At 40.9% G+C, this 18,290-nt stretch overlaps 1 protein-coding gene across 1 annotated transcript in view; it reads right to left on the bottom strand.

The window, feature by feature from the left end:
- The window catches only part of LOC126946501 (melanoma-associated antigen D4-like), a 526,225-nt gene that overhangs the window by 494,228 nt on the left and 13,707 nt on the right, over positions 1–18,290 (bottom strand).

Here is an 18,290-nt window from a genome sequence, read left to right on the forward strand (position 1 = left end):
TTTCTTTCTTCCACCCCTCTTTCTTTCTGATTCCACACATAAGTGAGATCATGCAATACTTTTCCTTCTGTATCTAGTTTATTTCACTTAGCATAATATCCTCCACATCCATCCATATTGTGGAAAATGAAAGGATCTCCTTACTATTTACCGCTGAGTAATATTCTCTTTTATAAATACACCAAAAAAACCTTCTCTTATAGAAGCAATGTCACCAGTCATTGGAAGAGGGACAGGAAATTCTCTCAACATAAATCCCTAGTGAAAGTCTAAGGAGGAATGGAAGCAAAGATGTTTGAGCCTGGAGATGGAGCAGGAAATCTAGTTCATCCCACTAACCCATACTAATATAAAACAGAAGTCTACTGTTCAGGGGGAAGGAACAAAAAACTCCCACACAAGATCCCCCAGTGAAACAGGGAAGAATTTGGCCAACACAAAGGGAGGCTCACAGGAATGCTGAGAAAGTCCTGCTCCTGAGGGTTAAGCACAAAGGACTTGCCTAAGACTGAGGTTGAGCAGGAAAACTGAGAACCGCCCCCTGGCTCCAACAAGAGCAGCAGCAATCACCCCCTGGGGGAGAGTCTATTGTGGCCCAGCTGTGTATGCCATGCTGAGTGCCACATCAGGAGTAGGGTTATAAGTGGTGGAAGGTATCCAAGTTACCAGCAGCAAATCCATGTGGATAGGCAGCAACCTCAAATCTTGCCTCCTCAGGCAGAAGGAGAGACCGAGGCAAGTTTCAGAGCAGGAGTGAAAGCTTATTAAAAAGCTTTAGCTCAGTAAGGACAAGAGGGAAACAAAAGAAAGGAAGGAAAGTACACTTGGAAGAGGGCCAACTGGGCAACTCGAGAGGCCAAGAACATGGCTTGACCGCTTGACTTGGAGTTTTCTACGCTGGCATACTTCCGGAATCTTGTGTTACTTCTCCCCACTCCTGAGATCTTATTGGGAAGCTGCTGATCAGTTTCAGGTGATTTCTATCTATTGGGAGTCTGCCTTTCCCTGGTGCTGGCTGTGACCAATTATTACTTTAGAGAAACAGTTAACAACTGCCTAACCATCACTTGATGGTTTCCCAATACTCCCGGTGTGTGCTGGGGAGAGAACACAATTGAAACCCAGCTCAGCTACTCACATGATTGGCTCAAATACCAATGCTAATGTCCAGAAGAAGAGAAGGAAAAAAACAGACATGTTACATATAGAAAAACAAACTTAAGAAGGGAGGTAGACTTCTTATCAGAAGATATACAACGCAAGATTCTCTAATCAATTCTAGCATTTTCCAATAAATAAACATAAAACAAAAACTTTAAACAAGCAAGCAAATAAGCAGAAAGCTGACATTATTCATTGTCAGTAGATCTGCCCTACAAAATTTGTTGAAGTTCTTCAAGCGAGGGAAAATTGTATCAGAAGGAAATTTGGAACAACAAAAAGGACTGAATGGAGCAGGAAGTGATAAAATTGTGGCTAAATGCAAATACTTTTCTTATATTTAATCTCTTTAAAAGATAATTGGCAGCTTATGGCACAAATAGTAACAATGTACTATGAGGTTTTTCACATGTGTAGAATTAAAATGTAAGACAATAAGAGTATAAAGAACAGAAGGAAGGAAAGGGAAATAAGGCATTGCACTGTACATGTAGTGTTGTAATATTATTTGAAGGCTTACTGTGACTTAAATAGATAGATAGATAGATAGATAGATAGATAGATAGATAGATAGATAGAGATATATAGTAATTCTTAGAGCAATCCCTATAAAACAAAGGTATATAACTAAAAAGCCAACAGTGGAGATGAAAATGATATAGTAAAAAAACGTTAAACTGGTCTAAAAGAAGGGAAGAAACAGGGAAAACAATAAAAAATAGATGTGATAAATAAAAATATATAGCAAGTTGGAAGATTTAAGGTAAACTGCTTCCACATTAACTTGCTTACACTTGTCAATTAAAAGTCAGAGACTGGCCAGGCACAGTGGCTCATGTGTCTAATCCCAGCCCCTTAATCTCAGCACTTTGGGAAGCCAAGGCAGGAGGATCCCTTGAGGCCAGGAGTTCAAGACCATCCAGGGTAACATAGTGAGACCTTGTCTCTACAAATATAAAAAATACTAGGCAGGTGTGGTGATGCACACCTCTAGTTCCAGCTGCTCCTCTTGAGGTGGGAGGATCACATGAGACTGGGAGGTCGAGGTTGCAGTGAGCTATGATCACACCACCGCATTCCTGTCTGGGTGACAGAACAAGACCTTGTCTCACATGTTAAAAGTTAGAGATTGTAAGGCTGGATAAAAAAAAAAAAACAGAACGAATTATATACTGTTAAAAACAAAAAGACCCCACAGTTTAAAAATAAATGAGTTAAAAGTAAAGGATGTTAAAATTAAGTTAAAAGTTAAAAGGTGCTCAATTAATACCTCATAAAGCACACTTTATAGTGGAGATTATTACAAAGGACAGAATGGGGCATTATATAATATTTATAGAGAGGTGCATTGATTCAGAAGACAAAAACACCATGAGAATGTATGCACCTTCAAAATACGTTAGGGAAAAACCAATACATGAGAAAGAAGGAATAAACACACCTGCACTTACAGTAGACTTCAACATTCCTCCCAGCAATTGGTAGAAAAAGTGTACAACAAAATCAGGATATATATATGCAGAAGGCTTGAACAACAGTATCAACCAACTTGGCCTAATTGATAATTATAGAACAACAGCAGAATATACATTCTTCACAAGTGCACATGGAATGTTCACCAAGATAGACAACATTGTGGGCCAAAAAACAAATCTCAACAAATTCTAAAGGAATGGAATCTTACAAAACATGTTTTTGTGACCACAAAAGAATTGAAATAGAAATTAGCTGTAGAAGGATATCTGGAATCCATGAAATATTGGAAATTACACAGCACTTTTAGGCAATGCAGGGATGAAAGAAGAAATTGCAGGGAAAATTTTAAAATGAAAACAACATATCAAAAAATGCAAGATGACACACTAAAGCAGTGCACAGAGGAAAATTTATAGCATTCAATACTTATATCAGAAAGGAAGAAATGTCTCAAGTCAATTACCTAAGTTTCCACATTAAGAAACTAGAAAAATAGTTGGCCGGACGCAGTGGCTCATGCCTGTAATCCCAGCACTTCGGGAGGCCAAGGTGGGCAGGTGACATGAAGTCACGAGTTTAAGACCAGCCTGGCCAACATGGCAAAACCCTATCTCTACTAAAAAGACAAAAATTAGCTGGGCATGCATGGTGGCTGAGGCAGGGGAATCACTCGAACCCAAGAGGTGGAGGTCGCAGTGAGCCGAGGTCGCACCACAGTCCAGCCTAGGTGACAGCGCCAGACTGTCTCAGAACAACAACAACCAAAGAAACCTAAATAAATAAATAAAAATAAGAAACTAGAAAAATAAAATCAAATTATATCCAAAGCAACAAGAAAGAAAAATTAATAAAGATATGAGGAGAAACAAATTAAATAGAAATGAGAAAATCTATAGAAAAAAACCAGCGAATCCAGAAGTCGCTGCTTTGGGAGGATCAGTCAAATTAATAAACCTTTATCCAGCCTGATGAGAGAGGTGGACAGAGAGAGAATACAAATTATAAATATCAGTAACACCACAGGGCACATCGATACAGATCCTCCAGATATTAAATGTGTGATAAGGAACATGGTGAAAAGCAGTATCCAAAAATTTATTTTTTAAACGGAATGGTAATGTTCCTTGAAGGACACTAGCTAACAAACCTCAGTCCCCCAAAATAAATAGATGACATATATAGAGCTTGTACCAATAAAAGAAATTGAATTCACTAAAACCAACAAAGAAATGAAACAAAATTTTTTTCTCAAATAAATTTCACATCTCTGGCGATTTCACTGGATAATTTTGCAAAACGTTTGTGGAAAAAATAATGTCCATTCTACACAAACTCTTAATGATAATTGAAAAGAGATCACGCTTTTCAAAGCATTTTACAAAGCCTGCATCAGCCTGATATCAAAACCAGACAAACATTATGAGAAAAAACCATCACAGACTAATATAACTCATGTTCATAATAGCATAGATTTATGTTTATGCTATAGTAATAGCAGTTCAAAACTAGGAATATATTAGAAATTTGCATCATAGCGAAATGAGATTTACCCCATGACTTGAATATATATGTGAGTTTAGCAAAATAATATGGTACACGATTAAGTATGCAAAAGTCAATGTGATTTTTATATATCAGCAACAAACAATTGAAAAATCAACAACAATATAGCAGCAAAAACCCATGAAATATTTAGTGGTAAAATTTAACAAAATATGAGCAGGACCTGCACTCAGAAGCCTAAAAAACATTACTGTGAAATAGTAAAGCAGGCTGAAATCAATGGAGAAGTATACTGCATTAACGGATTGCAAAACTCAAGATTGTGAATATGTCAGTTTCTCCCTCCCAAATGAACTATACATTCAATGTAAACACAATCAAAATCCATGCAGCCTTTTGTTTCTATAAATTGACAAGCTGACCTCAAAATTTATATGGAAAAGCAAAGGGACTAGAATAGTCTAACAATTTGATAAAGAACAAAGAATATTGGAGGACTCATTACCTGTTTTCAAGGCATATTTCATAACTGTGGTAATCAGGACAGTGTGATATTGGCATAAGAAAACAAATAAGGGGCCAAAGCTAGACCTATACAGTCAAGTTAAGTGGATTTTTTCCATAGGTGCCAAGATAATTTAGTGGGAAAAGATGTTGTATTCAGAGAATGATGGTGGAACAATTGAACATTGACACACAAGCAATGAACCTCACCCTTTATCTCACACCATCTACAAAAGTTAACTCAAAATGCATCATAGAACTTAATGTAAAAGCTAATGTTATCACACTTCTAGAAGAAAACTCAAAATGCATCATAGAACTTAATGTAAAAGCTAATGTTATCACACTTCTAGAAGAAAACTCAAAATGCATCATAGAACTTAATGTAAAAGCTAATGTTATCACACTTCTAGAAGAAAATGTAGGAGAATCTATGGCATCATGTAAAACGAAGACAGGCTACAAAAACAGAAATTACAAAATAGAAAATTCATAATCTTTTAAATATTTACATACTTATGTGCTATCCTTATCCAGTCACTAGATACTTTTCCAAGCATTATACAAATCACATGAAGAGGTCATTAGTGTTTCGATTTCCTAGATAAATTTCCATTCAAATTTTTCGCACAACCTAATGATGATGAAACTCCAGCATTACAATTAGGCTCCATAACACCCTGTAAGGAGAGCTGAATATTCATTATGCTCATAAAAATATGACCTCCTCCTGCCCCATAGACTCAGTCCTTGAGTCCCTGAAGAAATGAAGTGATAATCAAAAGATCATCGAAGGGGTCAAAGGTAGTCGTGACATTGTATCTCCGGAACATGCTCCAGGGAAATGTGGGAACAGCAACAATATTAACAGCAAAACAGTAACAGCTAGAATTGATTGGAAACTGACATATGTCAGGGACTGTCCTGACAACTGGGCATGTCTTCACACAGTCATTGCTCTAACTGTCCCAAGAATGCTCCATTATGCCTGGATGTTTTTAAAATTTTTTGTCGAGACGTGGGGTCCCTATGTTCCCCAAGGCGCTGGCGTGAGCCACCATGCCTATCCCTGAACCACTTTCTTATCACAAAAAGTACAGCAAGACAGAGGAGGAAGGTGCCTGTAATCCCTTCTGGGGAACATTATGTCCTCCTGCTTGGTGCCATGTTATTTCCTTTGTACCGACCTCAATATTCCTACTCTTTTGACGTAAATAAGAAGTTTGACGATAGTTTTTTTCAATCCTAAACTCGTGGTTTGTAGCCAGAATATAATCGCCTACTTTGGGACATATTGGACGTTTCTGAGTACAGCTGTGGTTGTTGGAATGATTGGTAGGGGCTACTGGCATTTGAGGACTGTGTATTACAGGGATGCAAACATCTTTTTCAAGAGCATTCAATAAACTGGATTTTCCATACATGTCACTTCCCTGTAAACTGAGGGAGGCTGGTATGTTGCTACATCTGGGAAGTTATGAAAGACTTATTGACTGCTTTGGAAAATCACATCACTGCAGACCATTCCATTCTTGGATCCCAGTCTGACACAACATTCCAGTATCAGTTTTCTCTGTAGCTCTGTGTGCCTGGGGAAAAAAATGAGGGGAATCCAACTTACCTAGCAACAGGATCTTTTCCGGGATAAGCTTCACCACACACCTCAGCTGGCCCCAAAGCACTTGTTGCTGTTTCAGATGGGGTCTATCGCTCAGTCTGGGGTGCAGTGGAGAAACCATGACTCACTGCAGCCTTAATCTCCCAGGCTCAAGTGATCCTTCCATCTCAGCCTCCCAAGTAGCTGGGACAACGTGCAGGTTCCACCATCCCTGGCCAATTTTTTTTTTTTTTTTTTTTTTTTTTGGTAGAGGTGGGGTGTCCTTATGCTGTCCAGGCTGATCTCAAACTCCTAGGTTCAAGCAATACTCACACCTCGACCTCCCAATGTGCTGGGATTAGAGCCATGAACCACCCCACCTATCACCAAACTACTTTCTTATCACAGAAAGCAGGACAGAGGAAGAAGGTCCCTGCAAGCCCTCCTGGGGAAAATTGTGTCCTTCTCCCTGCTACCCTGCTATTTCCTCTGTACCAACGGCAACATTCCTATTCTTTGGATGTCAGTAAGAAGTTTGAGGATACTTCTTTTCAATCCTAAACTTGGGGTTTATAGCCAGAATATCTTTGCCCACTTTGGGTCATTTTGGAAATTTTTGAGGGCAGCTGCAGTTCTTGGAATGAGTGGTAGGGGCTACTGGCATTTGGGTACTGAGTGTTACAGGGAAGCAAGTGTCTTTTTCTAGAGTCTTCAATAAACTCGATTTTCCATACATGAACTCCCTGTAAACTGAGGAAGACCTGTATGTTAGTCCATCTGGGAATGTATAAAGACTTATTTTATGGCTGCATAGTATTTCATGGTGTATATGTGCCACATTTTCTTAATCCAGTCTATCATTGATGGACATTTGGGTTGGTTCCAAGTCTTTGCTATTGTGATTAGTGCCACAATAAACATATGTGTGCATGTGTCTTTATAGTAGCATGATTTGTAATCCTTTGGGTATATACCCAGTAATGGGATCACTGGGTCAAATGGTATTTCTAGTTCTAGATCCTTGAGGAATCGCCACACTGTCTTCCACAATGGTTGAACTAGTTTATACTCCCACCAACAGTGTAAAAGCATTCCTATTTCTCCACATCCTCTCCAGCATCTGTTGTTTCCTGATTTTTTAATTATCGCCATTCTAACTGGTGTGAGATGGTATCTCATTGTGGTTTTGATTTGCATTTCTTTGATGGCCAGTGATGATGAGCATTTTTTCATGTGTCTGTTGGCTGCATAAATGTCTTCTTTTGAAAAGCGTCTGTTCATATCCTTTGCCCACTTTTTGATGGGGTCGTTTGTTTTTTGCTTTTAAATTTAAGTTCTTTGTAGATTCTGGATATTAGCCCTTTGTCGGATGGGTAGATTGCAAAAATTTTCTCCCATTCTGTAGGTTGCCTGTTCACTCTGATGATAGTTTCTTTTGCTCTGCAGAAGCTCTTTAGTTTAATTAGATCCCATTTGTCAATTTTGGCTTTTGTTGTCATTGCTTTTGGTGTTTTAGTTATGAAGTCTTTGCCCATGCCTAGGTCCTGAATTGTATTGCCTAGGTTTTCTTCCAGGGTTTTTATGGTTTTAGGTCTTACATTTAAGTCTTTAATCCCTCATGAGTTAATTTTTGTATAACGTGTAAGGAAGGGATCCAGTTATAGCTTTTTACATACGGCTAGCCAGTTTTCCCAGGACCATTTATTAAATAGGGATTCCTTTCCCCATTTCTTGTTTTTGTCAGGCTTGTCAAAGATCAGATGTTTGTAGATGTGTGGGGTTGTTTCTAAGGCCTCTGTTCTGTTCCATTGGTCTATATCTCTGTTTTGGTACCAGTACCATGCTGTTTTGCTTACTGTAGCCTTGTAGTATAGTTTGAAGTCAGGTAGCGTGATGCCTCCAGCTTTGTTCTTTTGGCTTAGGATTGTCTTGGCTATGCGGGCTGTTTTTTGGTTCCACATTTTGGGTCCGGTTTGGGGGTGCGGGGCTGGGGGAGGGATAGTGTTAGGAGACATACCTAATGTAAAAGACGAGTTGATGGCTGCAGCAAACCAACATGGAACATGTATACCTATGTAACAAACCTGCACCTTGTGCACGTGCACCCTAGAACTTAAGGTATATATTTAAAAAAAGACCTATTGACTGTTTCAGAAATCACATCACTGCAGTGCATTCCACTCTTGGATGGCACTCCAATACAACATTCCAGTATCAGTTTGCTTTTCATGTGTGCAATCCTGGGGAAAATAGAATAAGGGGAATGCAACTTACCTATGAATCTGATAACTTCCAGGATAAGCTGTTAGTTGATGGGGAACCTTAAGTGGGACATGTTGGTAGTGTGATCTCTCATGAGTTGGTGAACATACTGCCTATACCCATTGCTGTTACTACTGTTGCAGATGTATCACCCTCAACAGGCTCCCAGGTCCTTCCTGGAAGAATGGAAACATACCCAGTAGATATCTGTGTCCTCAGGATGGAACAAAGGACCTCACAGGCAGATGGAGGGCAGGGAACACCTGTGGAATTGTAGTGATCTCTATATGGTTGGATGACCAAACCCAAAGGCACAGTGATGAGCCACATGGATGTCCCTGTGCAGAGGGTGGGAGGGGAACACCACAGGCGTCTACCTTAGGAGCCCTGCAGCAGAGTGAGACCAACCTGCAGTACTGATCTCAGTGATGCCCTTCAAGGGTCCCAAATGTAACCAGCCTATTGGTTGGGGTTCCTCGGTGTGTGTGTGCATGCACATGTGTGTGTGTGGGTGGGTGGAGAGAGAAAGAGAGAGAGACTGAGTCTGAAGACCTAGCCCATGGAAGTGTTGCAACTGGCAAGTCCAAATCTCACAGAGCAGGATGTCAGGCTGGAGACCCATGGCAGAGGTGATAAGAGAGCTCAAATCTTTGGGTGCGCACCTCAGTGCACATGTTCACCAGGCATCTTCTACTCTACCTCTTCATCCACGTGGTGAATGCCTCCGAGCTGTGAGGTCAAGTTCCTAAGGTCTGGATTCTTTCTCTCCTACTGAGACACAGCAGGTAGGTCCACAGGCCAATCCAACTGGGAGTTGAAGTGTGAGTGAGGGTGAGGAGGAGCCAGTGGGCTTCTGGAGGGTCGTCGGTGGGAGGGAGACTCAGAGGGGAAGGGCCTCAAGGTCTTCATCCTTTACATGTGGCACTGCAGCCATGGGCCTTCTTTTCTGTCGGGGCCACAACTAAGGAGGAAGGAGGGCCTTGACGTGGAGGGGATTGGGGTACGATGAGGTGCGTGCTGGGGGTGCTGTTGAAGGTATCTGAGTCCCAGAAATGCCTCAAACCCCCGACAGAGGACAGATTGTAGACTCCCCAGCGGGGACCCAGGCATGGACAGCGTGGGCAGTAAGGAAGGGGCCTGGGAACTGGGAATGCTGCGGGTTGGTGACCTCAGCCCCGAAGTCTGTAGAGTGCCAGGAACAGGTGTCCAGTGAGGGGCACCCAGTGCTGTGTTGCAACTTCCCAACTCCACCGTGGAGGTTCGAATGGACGGGACTCTGTGGTCGAGCAAAACTTCATTTTAGGGAGGAACTGGGCCCAGGAAATGGGTGTGTGACAAACACTGTGGTCACTCCCAGTTTAATTCTCTAGCTCTATTTTCCTAAACGTCTCCATGATGGAGATTCCAGTTGTGAAACCAAACCACATCAGGGATATCCAGTGTCTCTTGCCAGGAGCCTTAAGACATTACTTTGCTAGCTTGATCACCTTAAGTGACTGTGCAAGCATTCTATTCAGAAGACACACAAACTTATACTTGCCCTGGGACTTACCTTCAAAGTATTTCCAAACTTCAAAAAAGTGACAAGTTAACATTTGGCCATGGAAGTGCTCGAATGGAGCTATCCTCTCAAGTGCCATTTCCCAATCACAGTATTCTGTATTCTCTTTGCAGAGAGAAATATAATTTGGTGAGGAAGATCAACATGTAGGCCTAGACCAAGACGAAGTTTACAACCTCCTGAGCTGATCGGGAGTATGTGTGAGTGCTTTAACATTTGTTGTTTTCTATTAGCAGAATGTTTTGTGTGTGATAGTGTTGTTGAACTAGTATACATACACTGTTAAAGGTCTTCTGAGCTGATAAAAAATGATCATGGCATCTCATGAAGGAAAGACTGATCCAAGAGGATTACGTGTTGTGTGTGTGTGTGTGTGTGTGTGTGTGTGTGTGTTGTGTGTGTGCGTGCGTGTGTGTGTGTGTGTGTTTTGGAGATGGAGTCTTGCTCTGTCACCCAGGCTTGGCTCACTGCAACCTCCGTCTCCTGGGCTGAAGCAATTCTCCTGCCTGAGCCTCCCCGAGTAGCTGGGACTACAGGTGCACGCTGCCACGCCCAGCTGATTTCTTTTTGTATTGTAGTAGAGACGGGGTTTCACCGTGTTGCCCAGGCTGTTCTTGAACCCCTGAGCTCAAGCAATCCACCTGCCTCGGCCTCCCAAAGTGCTGGGATTACAGGCCTGAGCCACTGCGCCCAGCCTACGTTCTGGTTTTGCCTGGATGGATGACCTTGTGTTCCCCAGATTTTGCCCATGACTTCCTCCGTATGCTTATTCATAACAGATTGCACACATCCATCCCAACATAGATTAAACCACCTTCCAAAGCCCTTGAGGGTAACTCCGTCTTAGAGTAACCTCTCTGTGGGAAGAATAACTTGATGAATAATAAGTATATGAATAGTGTTGGAGAAATGTCTTTAGACTTACTTATGATCAGAAATATCTATGTATTCTGTTTATTTGCATTGTTGACATGTATTGATAACAATTTTTTTTTTTTCCCGAGACAGAATCTTGCTCTGTCACCCAGGCTGGAGTGCAGTGGTGTGATCTCGGCTCACTTGCAACCTCTGCCTCCGGGGTTCAAGCGATTCTCCTGCCTCAGCCTCCCAAGTAGCTGGGATTACAGGCATGCGCCACCATGCCTGGCTAATTTTTGTATTCTTAGTAGAGACAGGGTTTCAGCGTGTTGGCTAGGCTGGTCTCGAACTCTTGACCTCGTGATCTGCTCGCCTTGGCTTCCCAAAGTGCTGAGCGTGAGCCACTGCGCCCAGCCAAAACTTTTTATTTGTACACACACAACCACGGTCCCAGGAGCCCAGTGATGAGGAGCCTCAACAAGAGGAACCACCAACTGAAAGTCGGGATCCCACACCTGGTCAGAAGAGAGAAGATCAGGGTGCAGCTGATATTCGAGGTGCTGGGAAGGGAAAGAAAGAATGTCTATGCGGGGAGGAGGCCTATGTGTGCATCATGCATTATGCCGTGACCAGTAACAGGAGGAAAGAAAACATTAGGAAAGGATCGCAAACATTTGCTGAAAGTTGGCTGGAAAATTGAAGAGTATAGTTTACAGCTTCATGCAGTCCCTGGATATAATGAATCTTCTCTTACCTTTGAAATATATTTTGTACGCTTGAAAATACAGTCCTTGCTAAATCAGATGAAGCAGTTTAACTTTATGCATAAATATGCAGTATTTCACTAGTTTAATTTGTTCTTCTTAGAATGTTGCTGTATGATCTTCTAAGGCATTGTGTCAATGGTGCTGTAAGCACCCTTTAACAGCATGTGGAGTGCCAAGTCATCCTACCTTATAACACCCTGAATAAAGCCCATTTGCATAAGGATGTTAGCCTCATTTTATTAATAAGAAAACTGAGGCTCTGAAATGGAGGTTTACCAAGAACCCTTGTACTCATGGAGACAGAATTCATATTTTGTCCCAAGGTTTGTGCTATCCATGTTGTAATAAGAAAAGGTCAGTGGTTTTGCTTAAGATACTTATTATTTGAATGTGTGTGTACTCTAAGGTAGTTTAGTATTGGCTCAGGACAAAACACAGTTCAACGAAGCAGAATAGAAACTCCAGAAAAGAGCTCAATAAATGACAGCCACTCTTTGAGTGGTATCCTTTGATCGGTAATTTTTCAGGATGTTTGGTAAAAGGTGGATAACTCAGGACACTGGCATACAGGTAGCTATATTAGCATGATTTCGAATGCATGATTTCGAATTAGCATGATTTTTAAAAGTTGTAGAAGCACTTTCATCATTAGAAAACTAAAAGTACCATAAGTTTATCCTGAATCAGAAGTTGTTTACTCACTAGATAGTACTTTTGCATTCAACACTGGCAGAATTTGGGCCATGGAGTATTTTAGCAATTCGCTGTTAAGAGGTTTCCAGAATATGACTGTCAACAGTGACCACTAATTTCTTTGCACTCAACTTCCTGTACCCTCACTGGAAGACAGTGATTTTCCTGTTATTTTTGGTACATTATTCTAAATGTGATTCATTTATGTAAAGTTACATACAGGGCCCTTAGACCCAAGCATAATGTTAATTTATCTAAATAATTTTCAAGTCACCTCAACAAGGGATGGGTGTCACAACTGTAAGATTTCTCCTAGGCAGGCCAATACATTGATCTAATCCTTCAGAAAATTACATTTCATTTATGATTAAAATTCTATCCATGTGGCAGACTCTAGATTTCTTAGATAGTCGATATTCACTATTCATAATACACAATGGTAAAGTATGGGAAATGTAGGTGTGGTGTGATTTATCCTCAGATTGTCATTTAAGATAAGAATTCATAATACAGGAAAACAAAAGTGTGCCATCTTTACATCACATTTATTACCACACTGGTCTACAGGCTTTTATTTCATAACACTGAGGAAAAGAGCACTATCTTTTCCTTATTTGTCCTTCTTGTTTGCCTGCTTCAATCAAGAACCCCTGTATTTTTTAGTGCCTGACCTGGAAGCTGATCTCCAGGAGCTGTCTCAGTCAAAGACTGGGGATGAATGCGGAGATGGTCCTGATGTTCAGGGGACAATTCTGCCAAAAGCAGAGCAATTTAAAATGCCAGAAGGAGGTATGCTATCCATTAAGATGCAAAATTACGTGCTTTCTGTTTTTCACAATATTATACTTTTGATAATAAAAAGAGAGAACGTTACTGCCCCTTTAAAAACACAATTCAAATGCAGGCCTTCTTTGAAAAGTTGTTCAGACCCCAAATGCCTGACCGGAAGACCTAAACACTATCAGATACAGAAACAAATTGGGTCAAAGCCGTATTGAATCATCAAATATGAAAGCATCTTCTTACTTGTGACTATAACCAATAGCTAACTGTTTTCAGATTCTTTTCTAATCTCTGCTTTAAACAAATACATAATGCATTTGTAATACCACTTTGTGTGAAATATGCTGAGTACTGAAGGAGGTTCTAGTACCAGATCTAACATAATTTGTGAGATTTCAGATGAATTCCAAAAATTCTACATCCATCTTTTCCTATTGAAAATAGTAAATGCAAATCAGATATATTAAAATCTGTTTCAAGATTGATTTCTGTATTTTCATGTTCTGTTGGATAGAATACAAAGATATGATTTGTTTTTCATAACAGTTTCACTCCAGTTATAATATCTGAGTTGAGATTTCATGGTTCCTAAGAGAATGAGTGGGCAACCTGCTTGATGTTTGTTTTCCCGTATGGAGACCTAAATGACTGTTCTTGGATTCTGTTAAATTCTGAATTCTCTGGTTCTTAAAGAATAATTGCATTTTAAATCCTTCCCGCAGTGAACCCTTGAACGACTGAATAATAAAATGGCAAGAGACAGACAGGTTTCTGTTACCAATGAAGTAGGCAGCATGCATGTAGGTCAGTGATGCTCAAGGTGGGTGTAAGATGCCTGTGCTAAGCATGCCCCCTGCCCTTCTGTCAGTCTTCATGAGCTGCTGTGTGTAATTAGATTGAAGACACATATGATAGAATCCCCTCTAGCCATATCATAGGTTACATATTACAGGTTTCTGCCTTGAGACATCAGATGATGCGATTTAAAGTTCAAAGACTGTAACGTCCTCATTCGTGAGTAGTCGACATAAGTATCTTTTACACGTTTTTTCCAAATTGCTGACTGTTAATTAGAAGAGCTTCTGAATTTCAAGGGAGCACTCCATATTTAGGGAAGAAATTACCTAAATGTTTGTACTCTACACTGCTGAACCATTCCATTAGACCATTTACATTCAAAGACAGTTTTCTTTGGAAGGCCGAGGCGGGCAGATCACGAGGTCAGGAGATTGAGACCATCCTGGCTAACACGGTGAAATCCCATCTCTACTAAACAAAATACAAAAAATTAGCCGGACGTGGTGGCGGGCGCCTGTAGTCCCAGCTACTCGGGAGGCTGAGACAGGAGAATGGCGTGAACCCGGGAGGCGGAGCTTGCAGTGAGCCGAGACCAGGCCACTGCACTCCAGCCTGGGCGACAGAGCGAGACTCTGTCTCAAAAAACAAAACAAAAACAAACAAACAAACAAAAAGACCTTTTTCAGTCTGTTTCCAGGAGCCTACTGAAGAAGCCTCAACTGTATTCTTAGGAAGATTATAGTCTTAAATGCATAGAAAACACATTACATGATAAAGGAGAAGAATAAAAAATAATAAAAGAACAATAGAATAAACCTAAGGGAAAAGGAAAGAGGAAATGAATAAAAGACAGATACGAATCATTAGTAAAAGGAAAACGAATCCAAAAGTAACAAATTTAAAAGATCTTTTGGGGGGGAAATAGTTATGAATAGAGTATCCAGTAGTTTACACACTCGGAGAAAATGGAAAAAGGTCAACATGGAACATGAACAAGACACAGATATTGAATATAGGTTATAATTGAAAGTGAATACTCTAATATTTTCAGTGTATGGAAGAAATGGTTGATATGCTAGGCATATATACATTATTTAATATATCCCTATAATATGTGAATACCTAAACATCACAAAGACTGGAAGAACTTCTGAAATTTGCTAGTTGTCCCTCAAAAACACTTACGTTTAGAAACAAATAGTTGGCTTCTCCAGATGTCTTACTGTCCGTTCCATTTTCCTTTCCTATCCCTCTATTTCCGTTTCTTGTTTTGTTTTGTTTTGTTTTGTTTTGTTGCCACACTGTTCATGATATATAACGGTTTCACGTTTTGACATCAGAAATGATAGTGATAGCTTAAAACTAGTGTCACCATATAATTAATTACACAAATGGGAATACTTTCAAGTGTAAAAAGGCAGTATTCATATTGACATTAGCACTTTAGGTGAAAATTGGGGGAAAATGATTACGGTACCTTAAAAACCACAGAAGGGTAAACTAGCCCAAAGAAACATTTTTGCACTTCAGATACAACAGATAAAAAACAAATGCAATAAAATGTTTTCCTAAAAGATAGTTTTCAGACTATTTCCAGGAGTCTATTGGACATCCAGAATGTAGTTTCAAGCCAAAGCATGAAATTAAACTTTTTTTTTGTAAATTCCTTTTGTTTCTTAACATTTTTTGTGTGTTGGTTATATTTTTAGTAAAAGTATACACAATGTTTGCTTTCTGCTTTGACCACTTTTTAATAGGTTCACCTGATTTAAAGTGTTCTGACCTCTAACTCTCTTTTGGTTTCCTTGTAGCACTGGAAACCAGGATGTGTTTAAAAAGTATTGATAATGTATATGCTTGGAAATCTATCTTCAAAATCTCTACAGAGCCCTAACTGCATGTAAGCCAATGGGTGACTCATAGGCTTCTGGTTTTAGTCTATTGTATGCAACTAAAACACTGGTGTCCTTTGCATACCTTTAATGTCACCTAAATACAGTTCTGCTAGTAATGTTGTTCTTCTATTATAGGTGAAAGGCAACCACAGGTTTAAATGAATACAAGCTGAAAGAACGCAAACTGGTTTTGTATTAGACATTTGACTTAAAAATATCTCAGAGGACCTCACAGGCAGAAGGAGGGCGGGGAACACTTGTGAAATTATAGTGATCGCTACATGGTTGGATGACCAAACCCTGAGTCACAGTGATGAGCCACGTGGATGTCCGTCTGCAGAGGGTGGGAGGGGAACGCCACTGGCCTCTGCTTGAGGAGCCCTGCAGCAGAGTGACACCAACCTGCAGTACTGATCTCAGTTACGCCCTAAGGGTCCCAGACGTAAGAAGCCTATTGGTTAGGGTTCCTCGGGGTGTGTGTGTGTGTGTGTGTATGTGTGCACACGTGTGTGTGGGTGGGTGGAGAGAGAAAGAGAGAGAGAGAGACTGAGTTTGAAGACCTAGCCCATGGAAGTGTTGCGACTGGCAAGTCCAAATCTCACGGAGCAGGATGTCAGGCTGGAGACCGGGGGAAGAGGTGATATGAAAGGTCAAATCCAAGGGCAGTGTGGAGGCAGAATTTCTTCATCTTGTGGAGGACCCCAGTCTTCTTCTCTGAAGGCCTTCAAGGAACTGGATGAGGCCCACCCACATTGGGGAGGGCAATTAGGTTTACCAAAAGTCTGCTGATTTAAATGCTAGTTTTCACGTAAAGAAAACCCTTCACGGAGACATCTACCCTGGTCAAAGTGAACATTTCTCATGCATCGTGGCGTAGCAAAGTTGACACATCAAATTTCCCATCACATTCATCTTATACGAATCCTATTAATGCTGAAGGTCTATCTGACAAAGGCAGGTGACTTCCTAACTAACATTCTGTATTAACCATTTTTATCCAACTCAAGCCAGCATTTCAGGCTCGGCACAACTATGGCCAGGAAGCTGAAGTTGATGTGCACGCCTTCCAGGGATGAGGCAGTGATGGGATATTCAGGGCACACAGGTAAGAACAATCCCAGAGGGCACAGGTGATACCCCTGGACTACAAGACTTTACCCTTGTTAGGACACCCCCAGCAGGACATACAGTCATCAGGCAGAAGCTGGCCAAGGCCTCCATTGTGCCATCCCACAAAGAAACCTTTCCCTCTAGGGTTCCCCGTTCAGTCTAAACAACTGGTTTGCATCTTTGGTTTAGGGGAACTGTCAGCAGGCAAGTCAGTTCAGGGTAGTCACTGACACAGGTTCCTCCTCTTCACAAGCATGGATGACATCCCTAAGGTGTTCTGTGCGAGATGTTCGGGAGCTGGGTCACCCCTGCTGTCCCATAGTCGCAGCTCGGTAAGGTGTGATCTTGGGTTCAGGATTCAGTGTGGTTTCAAAATTGGCCTTAGGGTATGACTGTGGGCTCCTCGCAGGCAGAGAGACCCACCATCTGTACTGTCACTGAGTTTCTCCAATTCAGTGTGGTACCCTGGGACTAGGGACACAGTGCTGACACAATGCTAATCTTGCTTTTGCTGAGTCTGCAAGTAAATCAACCACTTTGATTCATTTGGGCTCATTGTCTTCTTACCCGCCAAATTGATGAATATATGACAAGCCAAAATAACAACTGCACTGGTGATCCTTGTGGCCCCGTTAGCCACCATAGGGCTGCTTAGGGACTGCCTGAGCTCTTGACACACTGTGATATTGAGTTGTGTGGTGTTGACTGACTGGAATAGACTTATTCTTCATGGCATCACACACATCAAACAAGTTTTCAGCACATAGTACTGACATAGGGTTGGCCTTGTCACACCTCGGTTATTTACAAATCGGCTTCAGAATCAATGCCGTGTCTGATGCCAGCTACACTGCTATTTAACTTACATATTTACATGAAATCACCTTCTGAAGTCAAATGCATTTAAAAAGGTAGACTGATATTCCTACTTGAAATTCCAAAGCAGTTATCACATACTAGAGATGTAGTTGTAAAGAAAAATGGAATGAAAATATTTGAAATTTTAAAGGGATTAAGGAAAGATAACCAGTAAATTTATCTGCAATGTAATGCCTGCATCTTGTTATTTCATTTATTCTTCATAGCAAGCATTTAGTGTAAATATTCTAATTTCACTTTAAAAATGGGGAAACTGTCCCACAGGATGTAAGTATCTTGCCCACCATCTCAAGGCCAGTGTGTAAGAGGCAGGATGGAATCCCATGGCTATGTCATGCCATGGCCTGTAAGGAGACAGTGTAGGTAGGATCCAAGTAATTTTGCTTCAGCAAGTTGCCCTAGTTGCTTTCCCCTTTCTTCTACCTAGGCCCTAGTTCTTTCAT

The sequence above is a fragment of the Macaca thibetana genome, chromosome X (assembly GCF_024542745.1).
Source record: "Macaca thibetana thibetana isolate TM-01 chromosome X, ASM2454274v1, whole genome shotgun sequence".
In the NCBI taxonomy this organism is placed as follows: Eukaryota; Metazoa; Chordata; class Mammalia; order Primates; family Cercopithecidae; genus Macaca; species Macaca thibetana.